The following is a 3,642-nucleotide window of genomic DNA, read 5'->3' on the forward strand; positions in this document are numbered from 1 at the left end:
GCCATAGAAATGTTCTGTAAAACTGTAATAATGCTTTAAATTGCCCTTAAAGATTATGGGAAACTCCTTCGCAAGAGATAAAAAATACATTAACCATAAAAAAGATACATTGTGTTCCCAGATCTTTACTCCTTGAATGATGCAACTCCCTGGGATCTTTCTAGATTCCTGTGTTTGCTTGTGATGTTAATAAAAGTTGCCATGGGGACAAATGTCAAACTTTCTGATACTACCTGTAGTCCCATCAATTATAGATTTCATCCTTCCCTCCAAATTGCTAGTGGGTGTATAATCTACAAAGATTAATCAAAGGGTGTGGAAGAGATAGACAACCAATGGTGTCATTTGGCATGGTGTCCTCCAGACATGCAGAAATCAAAGAACTGGATTACCCAAGTGAACTGACTCACAGTGTCAGGCCAGAAACCATAAAATTTTTCCATTTCACTGGAAGAATTTCAACTACTAATTCCTTTCCTCATGACTCTCCAGAGGTCAAAGTCTGGGTCTGAAAAACTAAATACTAGGAAAGAGGGAGCATTGAAGATACTCAAACAGCCAGTTGAATAGTTATAGTCTTTCCAACATCAGCTGTCTTGGTGTAACAAGTCCTTTTTTAAAACTAAAAGTTAAAATGTATCTCTTATTTGACTGACTGATAGAATTATTATTTGCTCTTGGCATATCCATATTGGGAATATTTACTCACACAATATAGAGATAAAAAATGTGACAGAGGCTACAATGGAGTCTAATTCCTTTCAAAATTAACTGGAGTTAGAAGGGAGAGTTTGCACTTTGGGGTGAAAAAGTGAAAGTGTTAGTCACTCTGTCATGTCCAACTCTTTGTGACCAAATGGACTGCAGCTTGCCAGGCTCCTCTGTCCATGGGATTCTCCAGGCGAGAATACTGGAGTGGGTAGCCACGCCCTTCTCCAGGGGAATCTTCCCAACCCAGGGATCAAACCCACGTCTCATGTTTCTCGTATTATTGGCAGATTCCTTGCCATCTGAGCCACCAGGGAAGCTGTAGGCTCTTTGGTGTATAGACTTTATATACATACCACAGAGACATAACTGTCAGTTGCACATGACTTGCCAGGTACAAAGTGTTCCCATGTAATTAAGCTGCTTAAATTCTGTTTGTCACAAAATTCTTCTCAGGCCCCACAGCTCTTTCCCATTGAAGTATAAAGATGGTGTAAAAGAATAGTTGGGAGGCACTTGGACCTCATATTACACTCTGGGATGTAATATTTACAAATCGCTATATGAATTTATTCTGTTTCTACTTGCCTTTTTTTTTTTTTTTTGTATTTTTAGTTTTTTATTTTTTAAATTTTAAAATCTTTAATTCTTACATGCATTCCCAAACATGAACCCCCCTCCCACCTCCCTCCCCAGAACATCTTTCTGGGTCATCCCCATGCACCAGCCCCAAGCATGCTGCATCCTGCGTCAGACATAGACTGGCGATTCAATTCACATGATAGTATACATGTTAGAATGGCATTCTCCCAAATCATCCCACCCTCTCCCTCTCCCTCTGAGTCCAAAAGTCCGTTATACACATCTGTGTCTCTTTCCCTGTCTTGCATACAGGGTCGTCATTGCCATCTTCCTAAATTCCATATATATGTGTTAGTATACTGTATTGGTGTTTTTCTTTCTGGCTTACTTCACTCTGTATAATCGGCTCCAGTTTCATCCATCTCATCAGAACTGATTCAAATGAATTCTTTTTAACGGCTGAGTAATACTCCATTGTGTATATGTACCACAGCTTTCTTATCCATTCATCTGCTGATGGACATCTAGGTTGTTTCCATGTCCTGGCTATTATAAACAGTGCTGCATCTACTTGCCTTTTTAAGTGCCTATTGCTAACATTTTGCAGAGCTGATTAATTCAAACAAAAAGACATGTTTTCTTAAGAAACACAAAAAGTAGCTAATTGTTTCAGTACCAATTGCCATGCAAACCAAGTGAAAGATTTTTGTGGGGAAGTCATTAACTTAGTTCCATCTAAATCAGTGGTTCCCACGTTTGGCTGCATATGAGGATTATCTGGGGACTTAAAATGATACCAATGCCCAAGTTGAATCACAAAGATTCTGATTTAATTTGGCCATGGTGTTTCCTGGGCATTAATATTTTTAAAAGAAACAATGTTTTGGAATACTTTCAGATTTATAGATAAGTTGAAAATATAGTACAGAGGGATCCCACATGCCCCTCACTGAGTTTCCTCTCTAATATTACCTCCATGGTATATTTGTCACAACCAAGAAGTGAGCATTAGTACCTTTCTATTAACTAACCTCCAGACTTTTTGATTTCATTGTCATTTCTACTCATGTCCTTTTTTGTTTTCCAGAGTCCCAGTCAGCATACATTACATTTTATCATTGTGTCTCCTTCATCTTACCAGGTTTATGATACTTTCTCAGTCTTCCACTGATATTCATGAATTTAAAGCTTTTGGAGAGTATTGACCAGCTGTTTTGAAGAATGTCCTTCAATTTGAGCTTTTTGATGGTTTTCTCATGGTTACACTAGGGTTATGTATTTTGGGAAAAAATATCACAGAGGTTAAGTGCCTTCACCATACATGAGGGAGTAAATGCCATCAGCCTGGCTTCCCACTGAGGACGAGGCCTAGACCTTGCTCACCTGCCCAATGTTTCTATTGTACAGTTATTCTGGACCTCCTTCAAACTTGCTGTATTCTAATTTTTGAGGGCACAAAAGATTGGGTAGGGGAGGAGTCTGGATTCATCTCCTGCAGCCAGAGCTATTGATATAAATTATTTCAAAATTTTCACAAGGAGGATTTGTTGCTTCTCCCATATTGATTTACTTATTTAGCCCTTTATCTATATAAAGATTTATATACAGATTAATGGATATTTATTATTTAATGCTTTGGATTATAATCCAGAACTATATTTTGTTACTCTAATTATTCTAGTTTTGGCCTCTGGGGCCTCTTTCAGATTGGTTGCTTCAGTATTTTAAAGTACTCCAGGTAATCCTTACGTGCAGCCATGGTGTGTGTGCATGCCTAGTCGCTTCAGTCATGTCTGGCTCTTTGTGACCCCATGGACTTTAGCCCACCAGGCTCCTCTGTCCACAGGATTATCTCGGCAAGAATACTGGAGTGGTTTGCCACTTCCTCCTCCAGGGGATCTTCCTGATCCAGAGATCAAACCTGCATCTCCTGTGTCTCCTGCATTGGCAAGTGAGCCACCTGGGAAGTCTGCAACCACGGTAGGGGACCCTGATACATAGCAGACCCATGTTTCTTAAAGTGTAGTTGCTGGACAACCAGCATGATCTTCACCTGGAAATTTGTTAGAAATGCAAATTTGGGGTGTTAGTCATTTAGTTTTGTCTGACACTTTACAGCCTGCTGGACTGTGGTCCCACCAGGCTCCTCTGTCCATGGAGTTCTCCAGGCAAGAATACTGGAGTGGGTTGCCATTTTGTTCTCCAGAGGATCTTCTCAACGCAGGGATCAAATCTGGATCTCCCACATTGCAGGCAGATTCTTTACCATCTGGACCACCAGGGAAGATGGCAAAGTGCAAATTCAGGGGCCCCGCTCCAAACCTACTAAATCAGTACTGGGTGAAGCCCAGG

Source organism: Ovis canadensis, chromosome 1 (assembly GCF_042477335.2).
Source record: "Ovis canadensis isolate MfBH-ARS-UI-01 breed Bighorn chromosome 1, ARS-UI_OviCan_v2, whole genome shotgun sequence".
Taxonomy (NCBI): domain Eukaryota; kingdom Metazoa; phylum Chordata; class Mammalia; order Artiodactyla; family Bovidae; genus Ovis; species Ovis canadensis.